The sequence below is a fragment of the Homalodisca vitripennis genome, chromosome 2 (genome assembly GCF_021130785.1).
Source record: "Homalodisca vitripennis isolate AUS2020 chromosome 2, UT_GWSS_2.1, whole genome shotgun sequence".
NCBI classification, from domain to species: Eukaryota; Metazoa; Arthropoda; class Insecta; order Hemiptera; family Cicadellidae; genus Homalodisca; species Homalodisca vitripennis.
In genome coordinates, this window is record NC_060208.1 from 104,911,769 (window position 1) to 104,923,482 (window position 11,714).

Below are 11,714 nucleotides of genomic sequence, written 5' to 3' on the forward strand. Positions count from 1 at the left end.
TCATCTCTCAGTAGGTCTCTATTGACGATCAAATAGGACTTATTACAACTGATCAACTGATGATGAGCAGTGATAAAATAATTGGTTCCCCAGCAATTTAATGTATAAAACCTCGATTAATTTCCTTTTAAAGATATTGGGTTGCAGTGTAATATTCTAACCCCATTCGAATTCATACAATGAGCTTTGAACCAACAATTATGTGTAATGTTGTAGATGGAGCTTATATTGGTTACTGATAACTTACTTAAATTAAAACATAAAACCAATATTGAATAGTTTTATTTTTTGCGAGGCCTTTGGATAGCAAGGTTATCTTCTTCAGACACAAAAATAAAAGTATTAAATATTTGTTTTATGTTTTAATGTAAGTAAAATATTTGTAATGTTTTACTTGTAGATTAGCCGCTTTTCCATTCACTTTTTAATTCTAACATTTAATGATATGTTTGTGTTTGGTATTTCCGAATATTTTTTATACTGCAAGCAAAATCTTTGGATCTAAGCGTACCATTTTGGTTGTTGTTTTTTTATTAGTATTTTTCAGTTAATGTTTTAAATTCTGTCTATCTTCTCCTTTAATTTTCTTTGATGTTAGAATTAACCATATCATGAGTTGTTAGAAACCCAAATTTATCCCGATCTTCATTTCCTGACTAAGGGAATGATTTTTTGGTTTCTTTGCACTTGTTTATAGCAGATTAAGGTTTTCCTTTTTTTTAAGATCCGAGTCTACTTTCTTAAGATATTCATTTAATCTTTATCTTTTTGTCCAATTAAATAATGAAGAAGGAAATTCTTTTTTGATAGATTTTTGTTGGAGTTAATGATAAAATAAATATTTGTCCTATGTGTTTTCTTAAAAAAACATGTGTGTCTTAAGAACATCCGAGTCTTATAAAACATACTATAAACGAAAGCCTGTTTTGGTATCTGTGTTATTGTAAAGTGGATGGCAGGGATAATACATGAACATGAAATAAAAGATCTATTATCTTTGTGTCTACATAAGGAAATACAACAAAGGTATCGAAAAAATACCTGCACTAAATCGTCGATTTAGATAAACCTAATACCAAGGCTCTTTGCTCAAAATGTCTCCATAATATGTTGGCAAAGAAAAGTAAAAGTGTATTCTTGTATCCAGTCTCGCATCTTGACGGTAACTTTTAGTCTCAAAATTAAAATAATGTTTTGAATGCTAGAATTATATATAGGCTATACCTAAAATATGATCCAATGATTTAAATATAGTTTACTCGTACAGTTGTAAAATTGTTACATGATTTTCATTCCAGTAAACAGTTCTTTAAATAATTTAAATATAATAAATAAATAAATAGGATTTGATATAGCTCTGTAAACATCCCTTTAGCAAGTTAATATATGAAACCTAAAAAATATTTTTAAATATAAAAATTGCTTAACTGAACTTTTTTAACGAACTGCTCTCATGCACTCCAAAGCATGTCGTATACCTCAGTCATAAACAAAAAGCATTCAACCGAAATATATAATAAATCGAATAGTTTATTATATATTTTCAGTTTAAAGAACTGATACGTTCGTTTGAACTAAAAAAAAGTAAAAGTTGTGTAGTAATCTTAAATTACTGTCAAACATGTCATACAAGTCTTTAATTTTAAGGAAATGAACAGCTCTAAATAAAACCCTTACATCGGATAATGCAGCTAATATTGACTTTGCAACAGAAAATAGTAATATTTACAAATGAACACTTCTTATATATTATTGACATGTATTAAAAAGAAAAAAACTCATTTAAAATCATTTACAGACTGAAAAAGATTAGAATTTTACTTAAAAATCATTTATTAATAAATGCCACAATTGCATTTATTAGAATGTAAAGGTTATTGTAGTATACATGAGCTACATTGGTGTAACCGATAATGGGTGATTAGATAAACTAATGAAATACTATGACTGTGTATCGATAATTGACTGTACCATTATCTGCTTTGCATGATAAAATATACAGTTAAAATTATACAAATTAACTGGAGTGAATAACGGATAATGGGTGATCAGCGTTATTGATCACAGAAACTAACGAAATACTCGGACTTGGTATACAACTAATTTTTGGCAAGATAATATATAACTTTGGAATAGTACATAGCTGGATTTGTGTATCAGATAACGGATTGTAGGCATCAACGATTATAGAAATTAATGAAACATTTTGACTGACTATCAATTATGAACCATATACCTGCCTAGAATAATGAAAGCTAATAAAATAAAATGATACAATAAGCTGGTAACGGGTAATGGGTGATCAGCGTTATTGATCACAGGAAACTAACGAAATATTCTGACTGTGGTATACAATTATGGGCCATGCCATTAACTTTTGGCAACATAATATATAACTTTGGAATAGTACATAGCTGGATTTGTGTATCAGATAACGGATTGTAGGCATCATCGATTATAGAAATTAATGAAACATTTTGACTGACTATCAATTATGAACCATATACCTGCCTAGAATAATGAAAGCTAATAAAATAAAATGATACAATAAGCTGGTAACGGTAATGGGTGATCAGTGTTATTGATAACAGGAATTAATGAAATACTCTGACTGTGTATCAATTATGGGCCATGCCATTAATTGCTTGGAATGATAATACATAAAATTGAAATGATATACATGAGCTGGAGTGATAACGGAAAACGGGTAGTCGGCATCAACGATCACAGGAACTAATGAAATACTCTGACTGTGTATCAATTATGGGCCATGCCATTAATTGCTTGGAATGATAATACATAAAATTGAAATGATATACATGAGCTGGAGTGATAACGGAAAACGGGTAGTCGGCATCAACGATCACAGGAACTAATGAAATACTCTGACTGTGTATCAATTATGGGCCATGCCATTAATTGCTTGGAATGATAATACATAAAATTGAAATGATATACATGAGCTGGAGTGATAACGGAAAACGGGTAGTCGGCATCAACGATCACAGGAACTAATGAAATACTCTGACTGTGTATCAATTATGGGCCATACCATTAACTGCTTGGCCACTGATTGTAATGGATCGCTGTCGAATTACTCGACTGTCCATCATTGCGGACCACTAGTTGTCGTTTTAATCTCCATCAGCGTCGCACTCCCGTAGCTTAGTGGTATTACTTTTTCTATTATGTGTGTATTATGTGATCATGTATGTTATGTTCACAAATTTGGACACTTGTTTTCATAACAGCACTCTTTTTTACTTGCTTTCACTTCCAAAATATTTGTTATAGCTTTCTGAGATATTTATTACATGCATTTTTATTTATATAATGTTATTAATTATTACAAAATATGTTTAATTAAAAATGTTGTTATAAATAATATGTTACAGTTTAAGTTGTATTGTATCTGCTAATCCACGATTTCTAGCATATATAATTAGATTAATTAAATCTTTTTTTGTTCATCAGCATGGTCAAACTTGTTACAAAAATACAAGATATACATGTATAGCAGGCCACAAAAAATACCATCTAACAACATTATAAATGTTACTGCATTTCTACCTCACAAATAAATTTAATTATTTTTATGTAATGAAGAACTCGTTTTCGTCACAAATACTTTTATCCAGAAGAAAGCGTCTCAAATTTTTTAATGATAAGAGTAAGGATTAGATTTTATGTTAGGTAAGTCATTGTACATTTTTGGCCCATAATACAATACTAAATCTGAAACATTTAATATTGTGTTTAGGAATACTATATTCATTATTCCGATTAGGACCACCAGTTTTTAGCTAAATTAGCATAAATTGTAAAAATAGTTTAGAAACATCTGTATTCACTACTAGATTATGTACAAAAATGCAAAATCATGTTTTTGAACCCAAAAAAATAATGTAATTGTTTTATAAGTTTAAGACACAAATACTTTGAAAATTGTAGCAAGTGTCAAAAAGATATTCATAAAATATGTAACTTTAGTATGCTCTCTACTAGAGTAGTTGCCATAATGAACTGGTTATGTTATTCCGATCATTATTCCGATAACATAAGGGTTAAGACCATGAGTTTGTAACAAAATTACCTGGTCAGATAAGACATTTAAGCACTTACTGTACTCAATGAATTTGTTTGTAGTATGAACAAAATGCGACATTAGTACAATTGCACAGTGCATACATAAGCGATCAGTTATAAAATTTTGGTAGTAAATTGTTTGTGATGTAGCAGTGTAAAACAAAATGAGTATTCCAAAAATTGGTACTGCATTTTAGAAATTCCACCCTAAAAATTTCAAAGTTTTAGAAATTTTTATGCAAATTGCTAACAGCATTGAGATTATTATTTGCTTTTTTACATTTATTTACCCTAATACTAATATCAACTGCTAAAATAATTATATTAAAAACATTTAATTTGGCTGCTAGTGGATAAGCTGAAAAAATGTACAGTAATACTTTTTCTATATTACTGCCTTGCCCTAATAAGGCGTGGATTTTGAATATCTAGATGAAACCAAAAGTTGGAACGGTATAACATCCTGTATAATGCATTACACACATTGTAAATTACATACATTATACATTACATATGATGAACTATGTCTTAAGAAAAGATATCCTCCATTTAGAAAGCCTGAATCTTTGTATAAATCCAAAAACCCTTTTTTCTGCCAGGATTTTTTGCTAGTTTTTGATTTTTCAAATACTTGGCTTCTAATCATTAGTTGCTATTTAACTTTGTTTAAGAATTCCATGTAGTAGGGTTTTATATTCATTTTTAATATTGTTCTTGTTTCTAGTTGCATATAATCATTTTCCTGGTGGCAGGATATTATCTTCCTATTAAACTCACACCCCCTGTAGAGTACTGTACAGATCATTATGACTAAATGGCCTTAATTCACCAGGCTGATGTGTCCTATATAGGTAGGATAAGCAGGATAGTGTGCATTAAACTGTTGTAATTTCATCTGCACGTCAGGTTTCATAGTTGTGGGATTTTATATTTGACAGGATTTTATATCTTTCAAATATTTGGATTCCAAGCTGAGGAGTTTAATATTTTCTTAATACTCGGCTTCCAAGCAAGGGGGTTTTATTTTCTCTTGAATTCCTCCAAGTCAAACTCATGAATTCCAGTAAAGGCATAAATAAAGGTTGTTTTTCACTTACATACAAGTGCAACAAAAGGCTGGGTTATATAAGAAATAACTACATTTTTATGAGTAAATTATGAAATTTTGTTGTATAAAAATATACTAACCCCAATTTATATCGGGAGGACAAGGGTTTGTGTGTGAGCACACACTGCATTTTGGGAATTCCACCATAAAAAAGTTTTTAGACATTTCTATGCAAAGTGCTAACAATATTGAGCTTATTTGCTTATTTTAAAAAATTAAAAAGTTATATACAATATACCGTCTCTTAATGTATTTGGTAATCTCTTATACTTTATGTACTGTAATTTTCATTACTTAATCTAACTTTAATAACATGGTAGAGATTATCAAACCAAGAATTAATTATTTGTACCATGTGTAGTATAATGAAGAAGTTTAATCTAGCGACCTTCAGACTAGTAATCTTTATTGTTTCTCATAACCAGACAGGAAGACAGTAATTCGTAGACATGATGTCGTCAAAACACTAGCTCAGTTGACATTTTACATAAGAATTAGTTTGGTATTTAATAAAATATTTTTGGACTTATTTTAACCAAATCTTTTTAATCTGGGTAAAATGTGTAAATGATAAAATAGCTATAATTATTACTTGTAGAACTAAAGTTTACACACTTTATTCAAAACTCAAAGAACTTAGTGGGAGTGGATACATTGCCATGGACCTTCTACTGCAGCAATTTAATGGTTTAAAGGCTGGTACGAAAGAGTATTGCAAACACAAATTCATACACGTAGTAAGAGGTTACATATTACAGGTAGTTCTAAATTTAAACTACTACTCAGCCATACAATGATGCAACGTGATGTTAGCAATATGTTGTGAATGTATATATGTAAATATGTATATTTATATTTTTGGAAAGGTATCCAAAATATCCTAAACACATTGATTAATAATTGATAAAAATGTTCAAACATATTTTCAGCTTGTAAATAAGGAATACAAATTTAATTTGGTAATTCCCAAGCATTATATCCTAAACGACTCAAAATGTGGTGGAAACCTTAAAACGAAAGATTATACACATGAAGAAATATAACATTAAGAAGCATTAAGTATGGGTTGAAACCTTATGTTGTCTTACTGTTGTATTGGAAGTATATCCATAAGAAAATACGTGTTTTGTTACATTTTTTAAACTTAATCCTTTCACTTCTAATAGGACACAATAATCTTAACATCAAGTGTTGATATTGCTGAGGATAATTTTGTTCCTGCTATTTAATTTCTGGCTTTAACTTTGCTTTATTGGTATATTAACCAGCTGTAGCACTCAAGATTTTTTTTTATTTGTTTGAAAACATTTTTTTGATGGCACACAGGTGTTCCAGTAGTTTTTCAATGTGGGACATATAATATGTCGAAGCAGGAGTGTAGGCATGGCTAGAAAGTCTTTATGCAACAACAGCTAAGAAATCAATGACATACGTATTTAACTTGTAGTGAATTCGAAATTCCATCTGAAGGCGACAGAATGTATGACAGTGATCTAGAACCTAAGTACAACCTTTCAGACAGAGGATAGTAAAAAATGTTTTGGCATTCAGTGACTGGTCCAATTCTGATTCTGAAAATAGTGAACAAACATTTTAAGATCCAACACTGCCCTAGTCTGACCGGAGACAACACACCTTTGTAGCTTAGGTTGTTCAGCAACCAGTCCAACGTTGCTGATGGGAATATTCTGTAGATCCAGGTGGGGTTACGTCCAGCAACTAGGTAAATATCATCGACAACAATGAATAGACTCCTGACGATCCAGGCGAGGGAAGTTGCAACCAGCCGAATACCAGCAACGGAATAAACAAGGTAACAATAAAAATAAGCAAGGCGAGAAACCTAAAGTTATTTAGAATCAAGCAAAGAAGATGTTCAAACCTAAAAAAAACAATTCTACCCAAACAACAGCCTGTAGTATTGGCTAACACTGATAGAGGTTCCAACGAGCTTGAAGTATTTTTATGAAGTTTTCCCTAAGAACCTTTTCATGTTGAATTACCCACTGTACTAATAAGAGACTAGATACATTGCTGAAAAAAGGATTTGAATAAGCCAAACTATCGTGAAATAATAATAATAACTGTTTGCATTCTTACCATGTGTTATAACCGCCTAACAAGCATTTTGGATTACTGGTCCATGCAAGAATCTATATTAAACACAGACGTAAAGCGAGTTACACCAAAAGATAGGTTTCAGCTATTGATTTCAAAACCGTACTTAAACTTGCCTGGAAAACGTGATGTTTGTAGTAAAACTTACTATATAGATGGGTTAATTTCGTGTTTAAAATCTCCTTTTTCTAAGGTTAGAACGGAAGCGACGTTTTAGAGCATTGATGAATCAAGTTCAAGGGTATGTCCACTCTGAAATAATGTGATTCACTAAAACCTATAATGAGGGGCATAGAGATGTGGAAAAGGTATGATTCTGCCAGCGGTTCTGCTATGATATGAATATTTATGCTGGCAAATATTTGGAAAACAGTGACGGTTCTTTGGGTGAAAGAGTTATAGGGAAACTTTTATCAACTGTTCGAGGTATCAGAGAGAACCTTCGCTGTCTTTTGATATTTTTTACCCCTGTAAAATTACCGTATGAAATAGACCATCCAAGTGTTGCTACTTGTAATGGAAACAGTGTAAATGTTCCTAGTTGCAATGAAGGAGTGCTTTGCGTAACATAGAGTGATTTCAAAACGATTTGTAGCTTTTATCAATTGCCACACTAACAGTAAAGTGAATACGATCGAGAGAATGCAACTAAATGGTGAATAAAGTACCATATCCATCAGCCATCGTGTTGTATATTTCGGACATTTCGGACCAAAAGGTGGGTATTTATGATTTTGGTATAAAATAAAAAAACGTTGCGTAAGAATGTTTTTATGAGCTTCTAACTGCTGTAGTCAATGCCTGGGTTTTACACCAGGGTGTGTAACGTAGGAAATAACCGCTTCTATCATTAATGGTACCACACGCTGAAGAACTCCTTCCCGAGAGTTTCCTAAATCCGCGTCCAAAACATCAAGCGTTGGAAAAATATAAAAAAGAATCAAAACCATGGTCAACATGAGCCTTTGAGTGCAAAACAAGGAGAAGATGAAAACGCTGTAGATAAGGAAAATGAGACAAGAACCCAAAAAATGTACCAGTAGTCTAATTTTCCCCTTTATGAAGACTATTAAAAATTTTACCTTATTGTAAGCAATTTGATTGTATATTATATCATGGGTTAGAATAATAGATTACAGTTTTTGCCTTATTGCTACTTTGTAGGCAATAGTGTGTTAATTACTACTGGTACATGTGCCCCACACTAATTTAATAGTCGAACACATATTATTCCCACACAAACAGATAAAGAAGATCAATAAAATTTAGCAAAATATTTATTTAAGTAACAATTTAACCCAACAAACAGATTATACAAAATTAAAAAAATAAATAAAATCAGTAGTGAAACAGTTAAATCTTCTTCGAAAATAAATTGGTTCAGATTTATAATATATATTTCCACAATAATTTCCTGTTATCGTTGTCCACAAGATGTCATTTCAGCTTTCACTTGGTCTATCTTTGTAAAACTATTTTTGCCGTCTTCATTCAGGCAACACAATTTTCTACAGGCGAGTTTCGGATCAACATAATTAATTCATTCCTTCACATGTTGAAAACATGTAATTTTTACTGGGGAGTGATTGAAAGAATAGTAAAATTTAGAATAGAGGCTTTGGTTATAGTTATGAAATGTAAATATTACATTTGGAGGACTGATATGTGTCATTTGCTTTAGGTGTAAGCCAACACGTGAGTGAATAAAGCGTGATAGTTATCATACTAAAACATAGTGATGAACATACCAAATCTTCATAGTTGAGACTAGAAAAGATATGCGTTACAAATCAAAGACATGCCTAAAAACTAACACAAAGTCTGTAGAAGAATTGACAAGACACTTCTTTACAATCGTAATGCTGCAATCCATGATGTACACTGCACAGTGTACACCTCTTAACAGATAAGCGGAGACAGCAGAGTGAAACGATTTAGCAGATTCTGATGGGATAATTGATTAAATTCAACAATTAAGAAGTATTTACACTACGGTACACAACGTTAGTCAAAATTAATAGTAAAATAAAACATGCAGAAGATCAAATATATGTAAACAACCGGACGTAGCGATACGTCGTTGCGGCCCCCTCGTACTGTGAATCACTTGGTATGACAATGTGGCAACACCGCACGGAGAGGGGTGAAGTGGGGTGCGGTAACTGCCCATTCGGCCAGGGTTGCAATGGCGTGTCTCGTATTATAGTATGTCTTCATTGGTATATTGACATTTTTATACTTTGTTTATTGGTTAATTTTCAGTCCTTACGTTTGTGACACTTGAAGAAGACGACAAACACTATGCTAGACACATAATAATTCAGTTTGTGTAACATATAACGATGGTCCCTGACCAATAGCATCGGTTAAAGTCCCGACCACCACATTACATATGAAGATTGTTCAGCTCTTCTTCACGTGATCACTGGTCTTCGATTCAGTGGAATCGTCCTCCTGAACGATCAGATACGACTTAATTATTCTTGTAAAGCATAATTTGGAGAATAATGTTCATGTTATTTCAATATGAATGTCAGCGGAATGAAAATAATCATGATTTAATAAAGAAAAAGTCCATCTTCACTGTTCACAGTATTTTTAAGATTTTCGTCGACCATCTGTATCAAAGTGCAATCTTTGCACTGAGCTAAACAGTGAACAGTATAGACTACTGGGAATTGAATAACTTTCCGTAGTCATTAATGCCCACAGAATGAATATCAACCATGTTATATATTGCAACTTCACCTTTATTTTTTTGGTTTTCTTAGGTCAAGAAGCTTATAAATTTGACTTTGCCCTGTAATAGCCTTAGCGCTGCTTCCGGAGTGACAGTATATTCAGGATGGGTAAGGTTAGGGGGTAGAGGCCGTCTCCTATCGAGATAAACGAGGAAGAATTAGGGCACTAATCTCAAAGTTATGTCCCCCGGAAGAAGGGGAGGCCAGCTCTGAACCAGTCTCTCCAGTCAAAGCAGGCAGGGGTGGCACACCCTTGTTGAGGCTAGCAAGAACGCCTGATAGTAGTTAGGGAACGAACCCAACCAAACTCAAACAGTTAGTGATGTGACATTTTCGGTTAGTGATGTACCGCTCCCGGACATCCATAGGGTTAAGATTTAAGTGACGAATCGGATTTTTGTGTACCCAGTGGTAGGTTCAACTGGAAGGTATAAACCAGCCAGAAATGATCCCTGCTGGGTAGCACCTTCACCTACAATTAAACCTAGATATAACTAAACTTAGCAATTAAAGAGCTAGTGATAACTATTAAATGAGTTTTAATTGCTTATGACATTCTCGGCTGTACCACCTGCCTGCCGATGTAAGTCCATGCTAACCGTTGTACCTTATAAAACCTTTTTGGCTCTTTGGCCAAATATATACATTTAGATATACAGGATCATTTATAAGGTCACAAAAGAGTGAAACTTGAAAAAGCAATCAGTCCAAGGGTCAGAGTCATGCGAAAAGAACCAATGAAGTTTTACCTGTTATAAATGCAAGACCTAATAGAAATGTAATTGGAGGTATATGTCGTAATCCAACACCCTATTATATCTTCATTTAGGTTCATGAAATACTTATTCTAGATTACAAAGAGTAATGTAATGAGTTTAAACCCCAAAATAAACTGATTGGAACATTGAGAAGTTAAATATGGGAAGGTGTACGCCACACGACGTGTTGTGTAACAGGCTTTGCTGAGGTTGTATGCAAAATTTCAAGTTTATAGATCTTTTCGTTTTGGTTGGCTACATATCTTTCTTTGCACATGTTAAAATAACATATGATTGTGATAAATTTAGTTACAAATTTATTTATTCTGAAGATTTTTCGTTTCCATTATATTTACCATGAGAACAAAATGTTCCTTAAATCACAGTAAAATCCCATTGAGTGTAATGCACCATCACCAAACTCAATGTTTCCTTTACACCTATAGATCAGTTCGTTTTCGAGATATCGTGCAGACAGAAATGTAGGAAGGCATTCATTAGAGAAATCTTTTACCCCCTTGAGTAAAAGGCTTCACTTACGCTCAAATAATTAATTTATTAAACCGCCAGTGTGTTGAATTGCGTCCGCAATAAGGCTCCTTTATAAAATAAACTCCTAATGGGTTTTTTACTCACCTTGGCAATGAACTTAATATTACAATTTTAATAAAGGTTGTATTGCTGTGTAGATAACGTGTTATTAAAACCTACTTTAATAGTAGCAGTGACGTGGTAAACTATATAATTTAGTGGTAATAAGGCACTAAACTCGGTTTACGTTATTCATTACACCTGTATAATAAAGGTTATGCAGTCATATTTCACTAGTTTCGACCAGCTTGCTGATAATGTTTCATAAAGATATCGTCTTATCACCGGTTTATTATCAATGTGGTTTATTCA